This window comes from Chelonia mydas, chromosome 10, assembly GCF_015237465.2.
Source record: "Chelonia mydas isolate rCheMyd1 chromosome 10, rCheMyd1.pri.v2, whole genome shotgun sequence".
In the NCBI taxonomy this organism is placed as follows: Eukaryota; Metazoa; Chordata; order Testudines; family Cheloniidae; genus Chelonia; species Chelonia mydas.
This window is the reverse complement of record NC_051250.2, coordinates 62,914,627-62,937,571: the sequence shown is the minus strand read 5'-3', so window position 1 is coordinate 62,937,571 and position 22,945 is coordinate 62,914,627. Positions and strand designations below refer to the sequence as shown.

The 22,945-nt window shown below is 40.2% G+C and overlaps 1 long non-coding RNA gene across 1 annotated transcript in view; it reads right to left on the bottom strand.

Moving 5' to 3' along the window:
• LOC122462200 overlaps positions 1–19,418 on the bottom strand; it is a 35,976-nt gene extending 16,558 nt beyond the window's left edge. Inside the window, exon 1 of the long non-coding RNA XR_006284615.1 lies at positions 19,306–19,418. This is a non-coding gene — a long non-coding RNA (uncharacterized LOC122462200). The remainder of the gene's footprint in view (positions 1–19,305) is intronic.
• Between the last annotated feature and the right edge of the window lie 3,527 nt (positions 19,419–22,945).

Sequence of the window (22,945 nt, the reverse complement as noted above, 5' to 3'; positions counted from 1 at the left end):
AATCTCAGGGCTAGTGGGAGGATTTACTTGCAGTAGCACAGGGGCTGTAGCAGCCATTTCAATTGTTACCCCTCCCACTGGGTCTCTCAGAACACTGTGCCTTCCACCCCGGTACCACAGAGTATCTTACTGATGACTGCTGTCAAGATTAAACCCTTTATTATGAACAGGAGCTATGTACAGAAATGAGGCAACTAAACTCCCCATTACTCTGTGTAGCTGCAGCTGGTGATGGCCTTGTCCTGAACTTCGTTTTCGCTCCAGAAAGGAAGTATAACAGGCTACCAAAAGCTATATCTAGAGTATAGAGGAAGTGTGGCATCTCTACACTTCCTGGAGCACTTTATCTATATCATATCATCCTTGCTATAGGGTGATGATAATGGACTTAATCCCGTGAGATGGTGAGAACCCTGTGCTTCCATTAGTGAATGGGGGTAGAGAGCAGCCAGCACCTCCCATGGGTGGATTCACTGCTTCTAGGATTACTGCTTATCAGAAAACGGATAGGAAGAATATTGGTCTTTAATCTTAAGAGTGAAGTGGAACTTAACTAGTTACGCCACTGCCCACTTTGGGTGGGAGGTGCTTGAGGATGGCCTGCATGGATGGGCCTTCACCCCAGGGATAGCTCACACGGTACAGGCATCTGTATCATGGTTATAGGGCTAACTACACTTCAGTCTCCTTTCTGGGATCACTGAGCACACTTCTTTAGGTGTCAAACCTCATGAATTTACCTATCTTAGGGTAGAATTTCACAATTCTTCCACTCTGAGATCAGTCCCTGGGCTACAGTACCTTGAGTATCCACCCTGCTTACCCACCTGCTGTTCTTCCCTTTGGGAGTCTGTGACCAGTGGTCTACACTGATCAGGTAGCTTCTTAAGCCAAAGCCTTTAGCAGTAGGAATAAACCATAAGAGAAAAAAGTTTTTAAAACAATGGTTTACATGTGTATTTTACCTAAAGTATTCCAATGGTAATTAAGCAAGCCTAACTTCTTCAGACTCCCCCAAATTCCTGTGTCTCAGTCTTATTCTCCTTAACATCTACTGCCCATCTCTGGAGATGGCCCCCCTCTCTAAACCTGGATCCTGTGCACAGCAAAGGGAAGCTCCTTGCACCTTCTCCCCATGCATAGCCATGCAGCACCAAAGGCTAGTTTGTGAATCTGCCACATGTACTTGTAGCCTCAATTTCAATAATTACCTCAATATAGAAATCAATATAATTTTATTTTAAAAAGTGGTGTAGGAAATAAAGCCAAAAATAAATAAACTAGAAGAAGAGAAAAAGATAGTTACAAATCAAGTCTTCAAACCTAATAGGATTCTTTTTTCTTCCTTAATTGTAATCCCTAATTGTAATCACATTTGAGAACTGGCGATGGATTTTTTTCTCAGTTGACATGACACATGATGTGGTAGATGCTACAATGTTTTCTCCTGTGAATTACATGTATCTGAGATCTCCAACAGTTATGCTACAAAGCCTGCTTCAGTCTACTTATCCTTTCTTAGTGCTGTCACCATCCTCCTTAGAGAAAGAAGGAGAGATGTAAGGGGACTGTTTCATGTTCACTTTATGAATGAATTTAGTTATGCAATATCTCATAAAATGAGAATACCTTCTTGTGAAGTGTGCTGTGAGCATTTCTGGTGCCGATAAAATGAATGGAGACTTTTCTGACAATATGGTGCAATGACACTATGTTTTCTATTAATTTATTATAAATCACTGTGCTAATCTTTGTAGATTTTAATCAGCAATGAGTTGTGTGAATGAATACGGAGCTTAGCTTCTTTTATATGTGAATACTACTACAAAATCCTATAGATTTTTTTTTTTTTAATAAGTGGAAGTAAGAACGGTTTGGGACTTTCATTTTGGTAAGTGTGGCAGATTCTGATCTCAGTTACACCTACATAAATTTGGAGTGATTTCACTGACTGTAATAGACTTACTTCACACTTACATTGGTGTCAATGATTGTCTCTACTTGGCTGAAAGAAATGTTACAAATATGAATATTCAACATCTTTCAACATCACTTCAACTGAACAATTGAACGGTTGAAAATCAGTCCTTATAAAAACTTCATGCTCTTTTTTACATTATTTTCCAAAGACTTCATTTTAGTTTCCTCCATAAATCTTTGTAGACCACTGATTTGTCAGTTTTTTTGGCTCCACTGTATCCCATGGGTATTTAAACAAAGAAAATGGTAAGTAAATGGGATACTAGTTTGTAGTAGGTAGAAGTCAGTACAACTGTTTTTCCTATCAACATATGTACAGATATATAGAGCTTCTTCATATTCCAGATGTTTAAGCATATGGAGAGAAGAGATTCAATGAGTTGGAACCGCTTGATACAATTATTCTGGTGACAAACTCTCTAGCTATATAGTTCATTGAAAATTTTCTAGCATTGCCAAAGTAGCTGCAGTTGCCATTCACAGATGTGCCCACACCTGCATTTCCACCCATACCATTTATTACACTAGAAAACAATAATAAGTTTAAGAAATGAGCCATGTGCCATATGTGGTCTATCCTCCCACTGATGAGCAAATGATTTATGTGGGTAACTCCCACTAAGAGAACAGATTCATTGGAAAATTACTTGTGAATCAACTGGCTTCCAGACCTTTATGTATGGATAACAGCCACCAGTTTTTATGACACATCCTATTTTGTAAATTCAAAATAATATTTCATCCAAGAGTCATTTTTGTATCCTAGCAAAATTCTAGGATTTTTGGTGTCACATAAAGATATCGGGCACATTATTCACTGCAAAGTTGCTATCAAATATTTGGCCCATCTGTGTATCAGTGTAACTTCAAGACACTACAGAATGTCCATGTACTTATAACAATCTCATAAGCTAAGCAATACCAGTCTTATTATTTGACTAGGAGAAGTCAATGAAAATCTAGGTTCGGTAGGTAGAAAGTATATTGTTCCAAATGCAGGAGGTAGCACTGCACTCTTTGAGTAGGTACTGATTGAACAAATACCCTATTATAATGCTAAAGGGTCAATACAATACTTTAAGTTCCAACTTTTAGCAGAGACATCTATTTTTATGTCTCTGATAACATGATCATTAAAGCTCCCATGGAATTTTTCATAAGAGTTGTTGTGTCCTAGCCAAATTCCAACATTCTGCCTACCTAAATTGATCCTATATTTTTAGCTAGATAAAGTAAATGCTTTCTATTTACTATTGTGTAGTATTGTTACATGGTATTGAAGAGCTGCCCTGTTTCATTTCAAAGCTGGCTGCATTTCAATAATGGGTTAAAACATAGAACATTACCTTGTCACCATTGTGGCAAAAATAATTATATAAAATATAAGTGGTTATTATTGTCTTTTAGTACTCTGCCTTTTTCCTAATCCGAATTTTGCCTAAATCAAAAATTTGAGACTTATGAACATGCATAATAAATACGGTAATGGTCACACCTGACAAGTTTTAATAAGCCAGTATAGGTGCTAGGCAATCGTAATAATTATCCTTGAGAGGTAATTACTCGTTTAGTGATTTTTTTCTGATAATGGAAGTTCCTCAAGCAGCTCACGATTTCTATTAATTTCTTTGTTAATCAAAATTACTCAATTGTTTTTGCAACTTTTAAAATAAATTACACTGTGCATTGATCACAAACTGTTCCCCAAAAATGTTTTAAACTTCATATTCAAAATTTGAGTGGTGTGTGTTAGGTGTTGTTGATCTGTAAGTCACCTTGTACTGTTTCTGTTCTCTGAGTGTATGAAAATAAATCAGGAGCATGCTTTGAAGAAGCTACTGGGCTCTGTATGTGTTTGGGAAAGGTAGAAAATAAGCAGGATTAGGGAATATTAAAACTTTTTCCATTCTGAGCCACAGTACTGTCTCTAAATCTTATTCCTGGGGGTGGGGGGGTGGAAATGGGCAATTAAACCAAAAAAGGATCTGACCACAAACGTCACAACTATGACCATATTTACACAGACTTAAATTTTGTGACTGTGATATGAGAAAATTAAGTTTAAATTGTACCCCAAGCAAATAAATCTACTATGAGTCTAGCAAGGGGTTTTGTGAACCCCATCCCTTTTGCTCATCTACTATATACTTTTGATTCAAATAGTCAAGCTTATGAGCTAGAAATGAACTTCCCACATCATTTGTGTAAGAATATCCAATGTAAATTCTTTTTTAAATTCAAGCAACTGCTTATGGAAAATATTTTATGATATTCATCTGGCTCTGCAGTCCAGAAAGGAGGACTACAAAACCTACATATCTATTCTAAAAGTGTAACGTTAGCTAAGAGCTTTTGATTAATATTGCTGTTTGGTACCTTCTCTGGGAAGACCATGTACAACCACAGTGAAGATTTTGCTGTCTTTCAAGTAGAGAGAGAAGCCAGTTCAGGGAGAAACAGTGAAAAGTTTCAGAGTTAAATTTGCCTACATGCTGTACAGAAGTCTCTTTACCAGTCTTGCCTTTTCCCTATAGTCTGTCCAAGGCAGGTAGCCTAGCCTACAAATCCATGATGTCCACTAAATCTGATGACAACAGTCCTATTAAATTACCTGAACAATTGTAAAACATCATAGCATTTCACCAGAACTTAGACATGTAAGCAAGTAATGAAATCAGAATCTGCTCCTTTTGGCAGGGTCTCCTCAGCACATTATTCTACTTATTAAAATGTTGACTGATTTCCTGAGGTTTGAGAGTGGGGATGTGGGGGACAGGATAAAAATATGCTGTTCTAGCAGTCTCTTCCCCACTCCCCAAAATACCGGTTCTCTTTCTGGACCCATTTCCACACTTGATTACCTCCTAATTCCAACTGCACAGGAGTTTCACGGCCTTTGCAGCTTCCTAGCTAGTCTCTCCCTGCAACTACATCACAGAACTGCTATAAAGAAGAACAGGAAATTCTCTCCATCCCTTCTTTGCACACCATTTGACTTCCTCTCCAGAGACAGCAGAAACAAGTAAATAACCCTTCCTCTTTTTCAATGGAGAAGACAGAGGAAAAATAAGGTAATTTTTCCATTTCCTTAGGATCACTATTATGAAATGGCTGATAATAATGTATGGGAAGCTGCATTTATGAACTCTTATCTATTCAATTTCCTACTGTAATAGTGCATTGTATAAATATTACATTTCTATACTTACTGTAGTTAATTAAACCCTTTAAAATGTGACAGAAAATAAATAGGAGATTATATCAAATAAAAGGCTTTGGAAATCTGAAATGCAGTTTTTGGGTAAGGGGGGAAACATCCTACTGATAACACATTTGACCTTTTTTGTGTTTCATTCTATGCTGTTTGCTTCAACTTAGATCTCTGCCATTGTATGTTGTTGGTTACTAATACTGGATTTTTTCACTGAATAGTTTAAAAGGTCCACACACATTAGAATTTTTGTCTTGTATTACTCAAACTGAATATTAATATATAACATAATAAAAATATTATGGCTTCAAAGTAATACAACAACATTTTCATATCTTTTCTATTACAGACATACCACTCTTCTGTTCTACCCCACTACAAAACATTCTGAGTAGAAAGGGATGGCATACATTTCTGTTTGTAAAAGGAGCTCCATTCACATTTCCATGGTGACATACACAGCTCTTTTCTTTGTTACTCCGGAGTAAAATGTGCAGGATCTCTGCCACATACTAGAAATGCCAGTACTTGCCATTTTAATTGCAAAAAGTCCTTCCCCCCTTCTAATTCTATTATTTTTGTCATGCTTGCTTGCCAACTTCCTTGGAATAACTGGCTCCTTCACAATACCCAAGTTCTAGCTGAGAGGGCAGGAAGCATAGCCTTCTCCAAAGCAACTGCACTGGCTCAAATCCTGCAGCCCTCAGTTTTTACTAAATCCTTACTCACACAAAACTCCCTTGATTGCAATGTTTGCAGTGTTGGTCCCAGACTAGGAGAGAGACAAGGTAGGTTACAGTGGGAATTTTGACGGAGTAAAAACTGTGTCATGACTAAGATCTGGCCCACTACAAAGGCATACAAAGGTTATAAAGGCATCAATGGGACTATTTATGTGAGTAAGTATTATTCCACCTAAATAAGGACTGCAGAATCAGGATTACAGTGTTCAATTAGCATGGTCCTGGAGACCAAATTTTCCATCCCTAATACTATGTTAGTTTTTACTACTGGCCTATGGAGGGATGTCTTAGGAAGACTTCAGCTTGGGAGTCTGTTGTTGCATCTCAGTTATAATCATCATCATTTTTAGCCATGTAGGCATTCAGCTGAAAAGGAAACAAACAGTTGTTGGTTTGTCTTTATACCGCTCACTTCCCAGGTTACATACCGCAGTAAAAATACTGGGACAGATTTTCAGTTGGCATAAATTAGCATAGCTCCAGCTGAGAATCTGGCCCATTTTTTTCTTTTAATGTTTCATTGTGTTCTCCTTTTTAATGGAATGCTAATTCTTCCTGCACTGCAAATGCAATATTCTCTTTTCTCTACTATGTCCGGATCATTTTCCTGTAGTTTTGCAGAGAGTGAAACCTGAGTCCTGTTGTGTCAACCTTAAAAATCAAATCAACCATATGCACATTTCAATAGCACGTTTTGTACAAATGCCCTAGGGCAAATGCACAAAGATGTAAAATACAATAAAATAAATATTTAAAAAGCTAAATAAGACAATGGATTTTTCATTTTGACCTAAAAATAGACAGCATTTTGGAGTTATAAAACATAAAGGAATCACATTTCATTGCTGTGGAGTACAGTGAGTAAATGGATATGATCCATTAGATTGTCTGTACAAATAGAATAGATAAAAGCTATTTAAGAAGCGGAACAAAGCCCCTTGATTAAGTCTCCAAAAGACAGAAACAAGACATGCAAAGCCTTGTAAGTTGGTATCAGGATTTTAAAATCTAACGTATTATTACTGTAGACCAATTAGGTTCTTTTCAAATAGGGGTAATACAATGGAAAGACTCACCTAGTCTGGGAAGCTATTTTCAGCACCTGATGACTTCTGTACTTAAAAGCAACATTCAAGGGAAGTTGCTGGAATACTCACAAATAAAAAAACAGAAGCAGTCAAGTTAAGATGAAGTGAAGAATATATATAAAATTCTCTGTTTTTTTAAAAATACAGGGCTTAATTGCCTTTTAGAAGTTTCAAAATAGAAAGCATAGTTGGTAGGGAAATGCATTTCCATCAGATAATCACTTTTTCAACTGACTTGTGTGCATTCTGCAGAACTCACATTTGCTTGCATAAATTAGGTAGCGAGGCATACAGCTATCGGACGTTCATGTACTAGTTTGAGTGTGTGCATGAAGAAACATGGGCAAACAAAAATGTTGCAAGCCATCTACTGGAGGCCAGTTGTAGATTTGGCCCTGATTTTGTTCCTGTGTTTAAAAGGGAAGTGATATTAAAATGGCTATTTTTCGTTTTCACCTTTGCTTTATGCACCAGTATTACTGATGTAAACCCAACCCAGAGGCTATTGCAAACCTGGTAAGTGATGTTGCAGAATCAGCAGCGAGAGCACAATATAAAAGCAACTGGCTAAAATTTGTTCGAATTTTTTTTTTAAAAAATGATGGTCTTTTTGTCAGAATGGAAATTTCTGCAGGAAGCGTCAACAAAAATGTTTTGGGAGGGTTGTTAAGAAACTGAACCCCACCCCCTAAAATGATTTTTTTTTATTACAACTATTTTCAATGACTGATCCCCCAGACAGAATTTTTTGGTTTTTTCAATTTTATGACAAAAACCTTAACTTTTGAAGAAAAACATCAATGCAAAATGATCATTTTTGTTTTTGTTGAAGGTTTGCAGGGGAACAAACACACCAAAAACCAAAAAACCCCAAACATTTTCTAACCAGCTCTTCAAGTAATCCTTGTTGTGAGTCTCTAAAAAGGAAGCCAAATTTGTGTGTGTCAAATATTGTTTTAATTTCTTGATGACAAGCAGGTGGATATAAATTTAAACACACATCTGGATGATTTTCCAGTTCAGAACATAATATTTTTGGCCCAGAATAACATATGTAGGGAAAGAGAATGGTCTCTTTAAAAGATGGTATTTAAGTTTATAAAGATTTCTTTTGAGTTGCACCAGACATGATATCCCTTTTAGACTTTTGGCAGCCTTTGATACTGCTGATTACAATGTTATTTTAGTTTACTTCCTGTCTATTATGGTACTGTCTGGAATAAGGACAGGCTCACTTCCTCTTAGTGATCAATAGTGACATCATTAGAGGCCTTTACTTCTGAGTCTCCTTAGGGTGTACCACATGTTTTAATATTAGGATTTTGGGCCAAAAGTAAGTAGTGATTCTTTGGTGCCCTACTTGAAAGACTTAAAAGGGTCTGATTTTTCTTTTTTTTTTTTTAAAGTGCTGAAAACCCAGCCTCTAAAATTCAGGTCTCTTTAATGTGTCAAGTTGGACCAAACAAACAAAAAAAAGGCACCCACAATGACTAATCACGTTTGAAATTTTTGGCCCTTGATCTTTAGCATATACAATAAAGTGCAGGCTGCTGTCTGTGCATTTAAGATTTCAAGTTTATATGGATAATACAAAGATTTCATGCTTCCTTCTACCTTAGATAGAGCTGTTACAGCTATGATTGATCTGTTTGCATGAGGCTTGGACTGAATGGAGTTTTAAGATAACTCATAGCAATATTGTTTATTGATTGACATGGGAGATTGGTTGGATCTGCACTCGTGCTTCTTTATAAAATGATTACCCCCCCCTCAAATTTAAAACCTCTGGATGCTGTATTGTCTTTAGAGGCACATTTGATAAGGATTTTGCATGTTAGAAAAGCCTCTATTTATTGTCCTCATAATGTCAGTTTATTGAGACCCACACTCAAGAAGAATGCTATTGAAATGTTGATCAATATCATTGCTATTTCAAGAAAACGCTGGTACTCTAATTCACAGTTTTAGGTTTGCTGTAGAATTTTTTTTTTAATTCTGTCATATGAGAGATAATATTAATGTAACTGGAGGAAAATTGGAATAAGTATTTTTTGTGGTTCACCAAATCTGTTTCTCTCTTTGGTGGTTAATAAACTGCAGAAGACATAGAATGCCACATATGGTTCAGTGCCACAAATATGTTTCTGCAGTAATGTAAATAATGGGATCCTATGCTTTAAAATCACCCTTTCTCATGCCTTTTCTCATGCATTGATAGGGCTGGTAGGTCTAGAGTAGAGCTGAAGTAGAACTAGATGGAAGGGGGAAACGATAACAGTTTTCAAGTACATAAAAGGTGTTAACAAGGAGGAAGGAGAAAAATTGTTTTCTTTAACCTCTGAGGACAGGACAAGAAGCAATGGATTTAAATGCAGCATGGGTGGTTTAGGATGGACTTTAGGAAAAAAAATCCTATTTGTCAGGATAGTTAAGCACTGGAATAAATTGCCTATGGAGGTTGTGGAATCCCTGTCACTGGAGATTTTTACCTGTCAGGGATGGTCTAGACCAGTGGTTCCCAAACTTGTTCCATCGCTTGTGCAGTGAAAGCCCCTGGCAGGGCGGGCCGGGCCGGTTTGTTTACCTGCCGTGTCCGTAGGTTTGGCCGATCGAGGCTCCCAGTGGCCGGGGTTCACTGGTCCAGGCCAATGGGAACTGCTGGAAGTGGGGCGGGCTGAGGGATGTATTGGCCGCCACTTCCAGCAGCTCCCATTGGCCTGGAGCAGCAAACCGCGGCCACTGGGAGCCGTGATCGGCCGAACCTGCAGAAGCGGCAGGTAAACAAACCGGCCCAGCCCGCCAGGGGCTTTCCCTGCATAAGCGGCGGAACAAGTTTGGGAACCACTGATCTAGAGAATACTTAGCCCTGTTTTTGAATGCAGGGGACTGTAGTAGAAGGCCTCTCGAGGTCCCTTCCTGTCCTAAGATTCTATGATTAACCATGCTTTTGTCACTTCTAGGCTGGACCACTGCTGTGCACTGTACTTGGGGCTACCCCGAAGATCTTTCTGAGGCCACAAGCCGTGTTGAATGTGGTGGCTGCCCAGCCGTAAAGTGGAACAGGCTGATATAATCATCATTGTATTACCTTCCTATTTTCTCCTGGATGTGGTTCTGGATGCTGATGATAGAATGTTCCTGAGCTTTAGAGGTTGTCTCCAAAATTGCCTCCCAATAATTTGGTTGATTTTATGGCTGTCTTGTTTGTTTTAATTTTTGTGCCCAAACCTAGACATTGCATGATTAGCATTATATACCATTTATTTTATATATATAAAAATACATATGTATGTAATGAGCCAGATTCTTGGCCCTTGTTAAATCTCCTTTGCACTGTACCGCATGGAATTGCTCTGATGTAAGGAAATCACCTGGTGGCTTTTAACTTGATTTATGTCACCTGATCCCTCTGCTCTTTGCTCAGCGGTATACTTGGAAGACTGGGTTGTGGTGAGGGCCAGAGAGTCCTGCCCTCCAGCAGTCTGGGCTACTGGATTATTTCTGTTGCCATAAATTGGAGTAAACACAGAGTTGCTCTAGCTTATGCCAGGGGCTAATTCAGACCCCAGGAAGCCCAGGATCTGGGGAGGCATACAAATTATTTAGAGCCATCTTTCCCGTCATGCTCCATTACACCAACTGTGAACCGAGCACAGATGAGGATCCAATCCCATTAGTTTTTATTAAAAAAAAAAAAAGCAAAGAAAAAAAAAGCCCTATATATAGGCGATTAAGTAAAAGACTGCAACATTTTCATTCTTGAAATTGTGCAATTCCGTATATTTTTGTTAGCACCCCCAACAAAGTTTCCAAGGCCAATTTCCAGCACTTGTTTGATGGCTGCACTTGGTATCAGAAAATTAGAAAATGTGATGCCACTTTTAGCAAACTAGTAGCAGTGATTGTTCAAACAGTTTAACACTCACAGCTAGTTTAAATTAGATTACAAACATTATTTAAACAACAATGCCTGAGAGGGAGCATCTAGCACCAGGTAATGGAAGGTATCAGAGTGAACAGAAGGCAGGATCTGAAAGGCATAACTGCTATTGTAAACTTCAGTTTTCAACAGGAATTATACAGGACTAAAGATTCTATTTTTGTGTGAACGTTTACTATAGTGTAATTCCTGCTAGATAATGAACCAGTCTTTCCAAGGGAAAAGTCAATATTTAATATCCAATGTGTTCTGGTTTATAGGACATATTTCAGTCAAATAATAGCAACTTAGACCAAATTAGGGCATTTCCCCCCCTCCCCCGCAAAAAAGACTGGATACGTGCCATGAATACAAAAAAATCCCCACAGTTTACTGTAATAGATTCATAGCAGCACTCGAAACTGCAGACTTAATATCAATAAATTCATGGTCCTTATGGATTCAATAAAATGTTTGTTTCTCTTATAAATGCAAGCATAAGACTCTACAGTTTTACCCCACAAAGGCCTGTGTTTTCGTAACTGACAAACATTCTGAAGTTTATCTTCTAAGGTTTCTAGATCATTCAAATGTTTTGTTATTAAGGAAAGTTTCCACTTGTAAGTTGACAATGGCTCAGTAACCGCACAGTTTTACATTTTTGCACTCCTACATATTTGCATATTTGTAGTTTCATGCCCTCTGAGACTATCTCACAGAAATCTCAATTTTTGTAAATTAAAACCTATACATTAAACTGATTTATGATTATTATGGCTAATAATAAATAATAATAATACTTGGTATGTAGAGAGCCTGCTCTCCTTTTCAAAAGTAAGTCTCTGATTCTGGATTTACACCAGTGGAACAAAGCCAAATTTGGTTCATACAGCCCTTTACATTTGAGGCCATCAAAGCATATTAAATAAGACTTGCAGTACACTGAGTGGAAGTGAAATATTATCCCCATTTCACGGATGAGGAAACTGAGGCACATAAAGACCTTATGTCAGAAATAAAATCCAGATCTCCTAGCTCCCAGTTATGTCTCAGTATTTTTAAAATCAGGAACACCAGGCAGGGGTACTTTCAGATAATAAGTTTGGTTTCGGCCAATATCACAGCTTTCTGATGTACACTTATTTTGTTCGTTCTTCTTTCTGTTCTCATTAGATGTATTTTATTGAAGGTTAAGCCCATGCCATTTTTAACTCCATCCTTCCCTCCCCCAGCTGCTCAGTTCCAACTTGGAGATGACAATTTATAGAGAAAATCGTTTTGTAAAGCAAAATGAAGTAATTGTTCAGTACTTGACCAAAACAGAGATTGCTCCTTTGGATATAACATGAACAACAGAAGCAAGCAGCAGATAGGATGGTGATAAGGTTAACAATGGTGGGTTGTTACACAAGGTTTTTAATAACACTCATATTAATATTAAATGAAATATATAAAAATAAGGACCTGGGTGTAGCATCAAATAACTGGGGGGAGGAGGGAAGAAACAGACATTATGGAGAAGGGGTGGTGAGATAGGCAGCAGATTTTCTTTAAAAAAAGATTTAAAATAAGTAGTAAATTAACTATGGCATCATACGTTATCCTTGCTAATGTTTCAGTGCTATTACTCTGACCAGCGTAAATCATTCACTGTCCTTACACATACTTCAACCATGAATGCAATTATCTAGCAGCTTTCTAAAAATAATTAAAATGTAAGGGCTTGGCTAATTTGAGATACTCCCATATGGCTCCCTGCATAGCCTGAAAAACCTCTTACAATGTATGAGCACACACGCACAAAAGCAGATTTTACAAGATACCTGGCAATGTACCTATAGATTTTGGATTAAGAGGTACCTCCTTACATGTAATTACAGTATTTCGAGCTGTTAGGAAGAATCTTTGCTTCTGAAAGTGTTAAAGTCAGTTACATATTTTACTGAGCACACATTTCATACTTGCATTACAAGAGTCATATTCCAGCTCTGCATTAGTTTACCCCAAAACTATTGGGAGATCAGATCCCAGCTGTGAAGGTCCCCACAAAAAGACCAGCAAGGAGGTGACTACTAAGATAGGTCAGTTAATATGCGTGCTAAAATATATTGGCAATGACCCTTGACACCAGATCATTCTCATTCTGTGCATCTGGCTCCGGGTGATCGATGGAGAGTGGAGTGTTTGAGAAGGGCTAGAAATGGGGTGCAACAGGAACAGGGGAAAGTAGTTGAATCTCCGAGGATCTCCCCCTCCCCCCATCTCCACCACCCCAACTTTGCTGCTTATAACAATATAAACGAGGCTGTCTTCATCCTTATAAAGTTAGGAACATATAGGGCTTGATTCTCCTCTTACACTAGTGTAACTGGAGTAACCCTGATTAGTCAGTGGAATCCTGGTATACAAGCAGTTCAAGTGGGACGAGAATCATGCATTAACAAAAATTTTGAGATGATCTGTACATAACCTGCAACAGGCCTTTGCCATGAGGCAAACCTGAGGTGGCCGCCTCAGGTGCCAGATTGTGGGGGTGTGCCACTAGGACCCAAAGTGTAGAAAATTGTGTCTACTGCTGATGCATACGTATTCTCTCTGTTCTAGGTGCACAGAGATGGTGGAGTGCTGTGCTGGAGGAAGGAGGGCACAAGAGACACAGGCAGGCAGGAGAAAAGGTGAGAGGGAATAACAGAAAGCAACAGGAGCTGCAGGGAGAGAGAGGAGGAGGAGCCTCTTATGTACCTCTCTAGCACCCCCAGGAACCTGGATTGATTAACACCAGCTTCTCAGGGAGCTTCCTGTTTCCTGCTGCTTCCCGGAACCCACTTGAGGAGAACAGGCAGTCAACTGAAGTAGTTGGAGCCAGTTAGGCCTTTAAGACGCTGATATCTTCCCTCACTCAGGCCCAGCTACCAGCCTGCTTATTTGTTCCCTTCAACTGAGTGTTGAGAGTCACTACAGCTGGCACAGAACAGCAGTCATGAGTGAAAGAAGAAAACGCTCCTCTGGGGCAGCATTCAGAAAAAGAAAGAAAGCAAAGGAAGCTTTTCTATCTAAGCAGGAAGGAGCTCTCCTGAGATACATAGACACAAATGTTCATAGTGAGCCTTCCGGCCCCAGCGAGGATGTGAGTGGTGAGGAGATGCCTGATCTTCCAGTTAGTTAGAGTGCAGGTGAGCTGGCAGCTACTGCAGCATCCATATCTCCATCTCAAACGGATGTAATCATGCATATTCCTGAAGAAAAAAGTGTAGATCAGAGAAGAGTGTGGTGGAGGCACAAGAAACAGCTGCTGCTGACCTCAGTTCCTTAAATCTAGATGATCCAGGACTGTGGACCCACTTGAGCAGTAGCCTGAGGGACTTCCTTGTACTGCATGGGCCACAGCAAGTGAAAAACTTCATGTTCCCCAAAGACAATGAAAACAGAAGTTTCCATCCAACACATTACTGGCGTGAAATTCCCAATGGTGACAGAGTGGAGAGGCCATGGCTTATGTACTCAAAAATCCAGAATGCTGCATATTGTTTTTGTTGCAAACTCTTCCAGTCGAATGTTCCAGCCACATTGGGTTCCACAGAAACAAAGGACTGGAAAAATCTGGCTAGAAATCTGGCATGCCATGAGAAGGCAGCAAATCACCAGAGAGCATTCCACAGGCGGAAAGAGCTTGAGATAACACTAAGGTTAACGGCCACCATAGATGATCAGCATCAAGAGAAGATTGCATCAGAGTCCCTTTACTGGAAAAATGTTCTGAAAAGGCTCATTGCCATTGTGAGAATGCTTACTACCCAAAACCTAGCACTGCGTGGCACTTCAGATCAGCTGTATGTTCCAAACAATGGAAACTTCCTTAAAATTGTGGACCTGATGGCTGAGTTTGATGCAGTACTCCAGGAGCATCTAAGAAGAGTCGCCACCCAAGAAATGTACACACACCACTACCTTGGAAAAACAATTCAAAATGAGACCATACAGTTACTGGCAACAAAAGTCAAAACAGAAGATTGTGGCAGATCTGAAGTCAACAAGATATTACTCTGTTATTCTGGATTGCACACCTGACATCAGCCACACGGAACAAGTGACTTTAATGGTGCGTTTTGTAACAACAACAACAGAACCTAGTGAAAATGTCCCTGCAATGGTGACTGTCGGAGAGCATTTTCTAGAATTTATTGACATTGAAGATACTACAGGAGCTGGTATGACAAATGTGCTTCTTAAAAAGCTGGAAGATACGGGAATTGCGATAGTTGACACAAGAGGTCAGGGCTACGATAATGGTGCCAACATGAGAGGAAAGAACAGAGGAGTGCAGACACGGATCCGAGAGGTAAACCCTTGAGCTTTTTTTGTCCCATGCAGCTCTCATTCATTGAACTTGGTGGTCAGTGATGCAGTATCAGCTTCTAGTAAGGCTGCTGAATTTTTTTTATGTAATGTAATGTAAATTCAAAATGTAATTCAAAGCATCTATGTATTTTTCTCTGCATCAACTCATCGATGGCAAATTTTGAAGCAACATTTGGGAACATCCTCTCTGACACTGAGACCACCGAGTGCCACACGATGGGAAAGTCAAACGGAGGCGATAAAGCCTATGAAACACAAGATTGGGAAGATAGATGACGCCATAGTTGCCATTATGGAGGATAATGCTATGACAGGAACTGTTCGTGAGAGAACAGTGGCAGAGGGAAATGGAATCACCAGAAACATACATAACTTCACATTTCTGTGTGACTTAGTGTTGTGGCATGACATACTGTTTGAAATAAATGTTGTAAGCAAGAGACTCCAAGGTGTTGACCTTGATATATCTGGAGCAATGGAACAACTGGACAAAACAAAGTCATACCTACAGTCTTACCAGTCAGATGAGGGATTTCAAAACGTTCTGAAGAGCGCACAGAAGTTGGCAGAGGAACTTCACACTGAAACTATTTTCCCACCCACTCAAGAATACAAGAGTCACCGAAGAAGAGGACATTTTGATTACAAGGCACGGGATAATCCCATAAGAGACCCCAAACAACAATTCAAAGTTGAATTCTTTAACCAGGTGCTAGATTGTGCAATACAGTCAGTTGAAGAACATTTCATGCCGCTCAAGAAACACAGCAGTATATTTGGGATGTTGTATGATATTCCAAAACTCCTCACTGCACCTGAAGAAGACCTACACCAGCAATGCAGGGCACTAGAGACAGTGTTGACACTTGATGACATGCGCAATATTGATGCGAGTGATTTAGGTGATGAACTAAAAGCCTTTCAAGATACATTTCAGCAGGGTCAACTCCAAAGGCTTTCTGGAATATATGTGCTCAAATAAGATGACCGCCCTCTTTCCAAATGCTTTTGTTGCTCTGCGCATACTTCTAACAATCCTTGTCACAGTTGCCAGTGGAGAATGCAGCTCCTCCAAGCTGAAGTTAATAAAAACACATCTACGCTCCACAATGACCCAGGAGAGGCTGGTCGGCCTTGCAACCATCTCAATAGAGCGTGAGCTGGCCCAGACCGTGGACCTCAGGAAGCAGTTCAAATCTTTGCAACCAAGAAGGCAGGGAAAGCACCACTTTGATTATTCAAAGAGATAAAAATGCCAGTGTTTACTATGCAGACAAGAAAAGTTAACTTTCAAACGCCTGAACAGCAAATGTAAGTGTTACTTAAAATTTTTGAACAAGGCATTTTAAGTTGTTAGTTCTCCTTTACTGGGGTAGGTAGCAGAGCAGTATCATGAGAGGAGTAAAACAGGAAGAAGGGAGAATTGAGACCTTTTAAAGTTTTGGCCTAAGCGAGGGGAAATGGGGGTGTCATTTGAGCTCCCCGCCTCAGGTGCCAAAATGTTGTGGGCCGGCCCTGACGTGCAAACTGTACACAGCTAAACCTGGGTGGTACAGAAGAGACTGCACTGATCATACAAGAAGGCCATTTTCCTTGTTGATGAAGGTTAAAACCATGAGCTTTTTTTTGCAAAAAGATCAGACAATTAAAAAAAAAAAAAAAGATTCTTGCATGGTCAAACGTAAGGCTAAAAAGCCAAAATAAACCAAAGATAACCACAGTGCCAAAACAGTTAAGCAAAATCTTTAACAACAAAAAAGCAAAAAGCTGATATTTCTTTCCTGGATGGTCCGCTTCCAAGGTGCAACACTAGAAATCTTTGAATAGAAACCCAGGCATTCAATAAGAGCCTGATTATATTTTACCTACTAGGTTTAAGGGAATTTGAAGACATCTATGATTGAATATCACACAGAAAATTATGCAAAACATCAACTGCTTCACAAGATCTGTAAGGATTGGAAAGTATATTTGAGTATTTTCTGCATACCAATGACACCGCAAACAATGATTTTACTCAAGGGAAGACTGTAAATGAAAAATAAAAAGGGACCACAAATGTCAGTCGGTAGTTTGCAATAATAATTCCCCAGATAAATGGAATGAGACAAACAACAACAGAAAACAGATAGACGAAGCTGGATGAACCAGACCAAAATCCCAGGTGAAAAAGAAAGGACTGATTAGTAGCATTATAAGCTACAAAAAGTTTATGAACAGGTAAATGGCATCATAACTCTGTGGTAACCAGAGGCAGGAAGGGCATATCTGCATATTTGCAACTGAGTAGTTTCAACTCTACGAGCTGGTGCAAAGCCGGACTAAAGGCCTAATTCACCTCCCATTGCAGATTTACACCATTGCAACACCCATGACTTCAATGGAATTATCCAAAATTTACACCTGTGTATGTGAGGTCATAACTAAACCAGCCCACCCAGCCGCTGCACGGCCCCTCCCGGGACAGGAATGTATGCACAGCTGGACAGAGAGACAGGTACAGCCCACTCCTCATGACATGTTACTCTTATTTAATGTCCTCTCCCTTGGATACAGCCGCTCGCCTGCTAGGCCTGGAAAAAGACTCTGGGAAGGGGGGTGGCTGCTGTCTGCACGTACCTGCTGGGGGGGGCAGAAATAAACCTTCAATCTTCAAAACACACTGTCTTTACATCAGTATAAATTTGTGCTGGCTTTAGTGATATGGTGGAACCATCAAGCTGGCTCTTTCCACCAACACAGGGGACATCCCTGTCTGTTGTAGAGCCAGTTTAGCTGACTCTATGACTTCCTCCACAGGAGACCCTGGCGCAGGAGGTCTATCCAGATTGCTGTTGCATACTAGCTCTTCCTGGCTGCTGCAATAGTTTCTATGAGCCGTTGGCAGCCACATAAAAGTTAGAGTGGTGCTCATCTGCATCAGGCCTCCAAGCCCTGCACTGAACTCACTTATGACACAGGGATAAATTGGCCCCACTACTTGATTGGAGTTACTCCTGAGTTTCACCAATATGAGATGAGATCTGAAAACTAAGACTTAATGATAAAATCAAATATATGCCACTGCTGCAAAAGCTGTTTCACTACCCCCTTCTTACCTGCCACTGAAATAAACAGGAGGTAAGAGACTGGATGAAAACTAACTGAATCTAGTCCAATTAATTGAGCTCTTTAATTATAATAGTAATTGCAGCCATGTTCTAATGAGGTGAAAGCTGACCCTGAGTAAGCAGGAATATAAACTAGACTGGTGAAGAGCCCTAGGAATGGATATGACTTATTTAAAGCAAGGCAAACAAGGATCAATGAATCAGCTGATTTGAGGTATTTTTCTGAATAATAAGTGTAGTCTCATCATTAATGAAGTGGATAAATTTAGGGAAACAAGTTGATAATGGCAACAAAGAAAAACTAAACATCAAAACTATGGTGTGTCATAAGGCAACCCCCACCTGGGGTGACCTGTGGCAGGCTGTATCTGCCTCAGTTTCCCTTTATCTGCCCATGAAAGGAACATAGTCACTCAGTGTGTGATACAAAGTCTACCTCTGGTCATAATTTATTCATAGTTCCCCAGAAATCTTGTAATAAAACCACTCTCCAATTCCCACAGTAAACATATAAAGATATTAGGGGTTTTCCATTGCCCTCTCTGGGAACATCACTTCCAAGTCACCCACCAAAAAAGTCAATCGCAGCACTATGTTTTCAGTTCCTTTATAGCTCCTGATCCAGGTCTCCACCTTTCAGGTCCCCCAACTTGAGAGTGACCAGTCTTCCTACAACACTTCACTTTTACCCCAAGTGCTCCCCATCCTGCAGTGCTCCACTTCTCCAAGCTTCCCTATCTGGAGTTCTATCCCTCCATAGGGGACCTACCCTCCTGCAACAACCCTCTGGCTTCTGAGCTTGGCTTCCTTGACCAAGTTGGATCTTCCCCTTTTCCTAGGGGCCACTGCGCAAGCCTCCCCTTATCAGGGGTCCACAGATTTAGTCAGTGCTCACCAACAGCTTCCTCCAAGCTCCTCACTGGCGGTTCACAGTTACTGCTCTCCTTCAGCTCTTTGCTTCAGGCAACATTCATCTGCCCTCCCTGACTCTCCAAGGCTCTGTCTCACCAGGTCTGCTTCATTCTAGGGCCCAGGTGCCCTCTCTTAAACCTAATTGGGCATCAAATGACCAGTCACAGATGCACAAGCCTCTTTCCTCTTCATGTAAATCTACACAGTCAGCGGCAATGAGCTACTAAGCCTGGGCCTCACACTACTGTACTAAAATAGCTGTGAAGACAGCATTTTAAGTTGCAGCAAGGCCAGCTCCCCTCCCTAGGCTTCAAAGCCCAAGTTCCAGCCTGAACCTCAATGTCTACACAGCAATTTTTAGCTAGGTAACATGAGCCTGTGAGCCCAAGTCTGTTGACCTCGGCTGAGAGGCTCACTGCCATGGGCTGGATAGATGTACCCTTAAAAGGCCAGTGCCACCCTGTGACAGGGAGTTTGTCTGATCTTACTTATTTTCTTCACAAAAAACCCAGAGTTTTGTGAAAATGGGATGTTCATCAACATTGCTGCTAGGGACTAGGAAGTGTATTGAACCACGTGAATTAGGGGACGTGAATTATAACCAGGAAGGAGACAGTTAGGGAAGGGGAGAGAGCAGAGATAGAAAGTAAGCGGCTGAAAGGAGAGGAGGGTGGGGAAGGGGAACATTAAGATGGGAGGGGAAAGCAAAAGAGGAAGGGTAGTAGGTGAAAGGAAAAAAGAGTAAGATAAAATGAATAGCAGGAAGAGGAGAGGTTGCAGGGGAGGAAAAGGATACGGATGTTGAGAGGTGTGTGTATATATACATAATCAGAGGTACGTAGCTGGAGACTGGTAGCTTCCCACCTGTACAGCTATGTGAAATTTTTCACACAAGACCTTTTTTGGGGGGCCAAAAATGCAGATTTGGGTTGATCAAACCTATTTGTGACTTCAGCTTGAATCTGCCAATTGTTTCAGCCGGGGAAGGAAAAAAAAAAGAAGAAAGTTTCAAAAAAATTGAAAGGTTTATCAGGACAAACTGTTTTGATTTTACAGTTCAAAACATCTTTTTGCTTTGAATTTTACTGCAATTTATATTATATATAAAAAGGTTAAAAAACCCAAAAACGAAACAAAATTTTCATTTCCGATTGAATGAAATGTTTTGTTTGACTCAAAACTATTTTTTTTCTAATTTTTTGTTTCACTGGATAATTTGAAATCCCTCCCCCAACAGTCCATTTTTCGGTTTAGCCACCGAATAAAAAACACAAACAAACTTCTGTTCTCACAGCTCTACTCACAGGGCAGGAATGGGAAGCAAACTAATGCATAAGGATTGGGGGGGTCTGTGTCAGACATGAAGTTTTTTGAAATTTGGAGGCTCATTGCCCTGAATTTCTAAAGCTTATTGTGTTTAGAAATAGGAAATTTGGCAAAAATGTGCTTTTTGGGTTTCCAAAAGGAGGAAGGATGATCTTGTGGTCAAAATATTGGTCTGGAATTCAGGAGAGCTGGGTTCAGTTCCTGGTTCTGCCACAGACTTTCAGCGTGACCTTTGGCAAGTCACCCTCTCTTAAATGTGGGCACAGCACACTTCCATGCCTCAATGGGGTGTTGCCAAGGTACATTCATTGGTACTGGTATGTGAAGCTCACATGCTATGGTGGAATTAGGGTAGGGCATAAGAAATCTAAATAGATATAACTTTGAAAATTACTGACACTTTTCAGAAAAAAATCAGTAAAAACCACCAAACTGTGGATTTCTTAAATATTATATCACTTTTGAGACTTGGGGATTCTCTATAGCCTCAGTCATGCCGACATCTCTCCACGTGCTTAATATGAGTGCTCCCAATTAAGTCAAAAGCAAAGTACACATTTACATGTTGGCAGGATCAGGAACCATAGACCAAATTTTCAAAAGAGCTCAGGACCAAATTTGCACTGGAGCTGGCTGAAACCCCTCTCCCCCCAGTAGTTTCCTTTAATTTCCCACAAAACAAAATTTTCTTTGAAAAAATTCATTTTGGGTTAATCAAAACATTTTTCTTCATATAAATTACAGTTATAATTTTGACTTTTCTTATTTTATATTACAAATTATGATGTAACAAAATAAAAAATGAAATGAAAAGTCATTTCAAAGAGAAAAATTAAAATCTTTTACTTTGAATAAGGTCAAAATTGAAGGTTTTTCTGTGTTTTTTTTTTAAATTATTATTAAATTTCACGCCAAGTGACATGTTCCTGCAGAAACTTTTAATGTGGCAAAACAACATTTTCTTACAGAGAGACTTTCCGTCAGAATGGGGTGCTATGAGTGGACAGCTGAGATCCCTCCTGCCACCTCTGCCTTTCTTTTGCAGGGTCTTTGAACTCTTCACCAGCTGCAAATCTACCTGTGAATATTTCTTACCCCAGCTTCTGGTCTTTTGGGCTTGGGTGTGAATGCTAAATCCCCCCCACTAGAAGAGACCAGGGATGGTCAGTCATGCTCCCCTTTCCCTCCCAGGCCAGCTTTCTACTTATCGGAAGTGGACCCATCTCTCTGTACCCCATTGGTTACCAGATTTCTAGGAGGGGACTTTTCTCTGGCTGTCAGATTCCTTGCAGAGGGCATGCTAGGGGGTTCTCACAACAAGTTTTTTGGTGGCCACTCTGATAATTTTTCCTAAAATACTTAATTAACTTTCGGAAAAAAAAATATGCACAGATACATGTCCAAATCATTGTAATTTATTTGTGTAGGGTTTTTTTGCAGACTCAATAATAAAAATAGTGTACTGTTGTCTCTATTCTTTACTGAACCTATATAGAATAGAAACATAAATAAGGTGCTTTGCATGTTATCTTTTGTGGTTGTTTCTTTTGTTTTTTTGATTGCTTTTTTCTTTAGACTTGCTAGCTAGTAAGTCTGCTTATGTGAAAAGTGATATTTGTGTATTTGTTAATATCACTTTTCACAGCAGCAGACTTGCTAGCTAGCTGGGAGGCAGTGAAAAGTGATATTAGCAAGCATACAAATATCACTTTTCACAGCAGATTTATTCAGCCCTGGCAAGCCAGGGGACAAATTAAGCCCTAGATGGGGAGGTAAGTAGGGAGGCAGCAGGGGCCAGGGGTGATGAGGGAGGTGCAGAACCCGCAGCCGGGGGACAGAGCCTGCTGCCATGCAGCTGGAGCCTGCTGCCCACCACCCCAGGGCTGAAGCCAGAGCCCCTGCCCCCAGGAAGGTGGGGAACTCACAGCTGCTGCCTGCTCCTCCGACATTTGTGGCTCCAGAGAGGGACAGGGCCCAACCCCTGCTGGCAGCCCCAGGGAAGGGGCTGCTGCTTGTTTCCTCCCCTGCCCCCCCCCCCCCCCCATTACTGCCCAGGAGGCTGTGACCACAAGAAAAGCCACTGGTAGCCGCACTTGAGAGACGCTCCCACCATAGGCAGCCAGGCCCATGTGGTGTCCTGTCTTCAGGCAGCCTGTGCTGCCCTCACTGGTGCTCATCATGGCTGTTGCCAGTGATACAAACAAACTTTAAGAAGAGGTGGGGCCTTGTGGAATCCCCAAAAATTTAGACACACTCTGATTCAGATCTAAAAATGAGAATCCCACACAAATAAATTT